Genomic DNA, 528 nt, shown 5'->3' on the forward strand with positions numbered 1-528 from the left:
GGGAACTGGGGGATGTGGGAGACACTGGAGGCACTGGAGGCACTGGAGACGCTGGAGACGCTGGAGGCACTGGAGGAACTGGAGGTGCTGGAAACACTGGAGACACTGGAGATACTGGAAGCACTGGGTCAGGTCTCAGAGGGGTCCCAGCAGAGGGATGAGGACCCTCGAGGAGCTCCCTGTTGTTCCACCAAAAGGCTGCCACGCTCCCCTGGCCCCGTGTGGAGAGGTAACGGATGGGAGGCTCTAAAAAATGGATTGGATTTGCATGGCTTTAAAAAAAAAGGGGCAATAAAAGGCGCGAGGCCACCCCCAGGAATATAAAAGGCGTTATCACTGCCCGCCCTTGGTTCAAGGCTCTGCGTTGGTTTTTCCCCCCCCTCCTGTGTTTTCTTTTGCTGTTGTTGTTTTAGGGTTTTGTGCCAAGGCGCAGGACGTGATTCCCTTCACGCAGGTACCCACAGCACCGCACGGACCCAGCATCGCCCTGGGGAGGGAAAAAAACCCCGTTTCTGGTGAAAAATCACC

This window comes from Mesitornis unicolor, unplaced genomic scaffold (genome assembly GCF_000695765.1).
Source record: "Mesitornis unicolor isolate BGI_N332 unplaced genomic scaffold, ASM69576v1 scaffold28288, whole genome shotgun sequence".
NCBI classification, from domain to species: Eukaryota; Metazoa; Chordata; class Aves; order Mesitornithiformes; family Mesitornithidae; genus Mesitornis; species Mesitornis unicolor.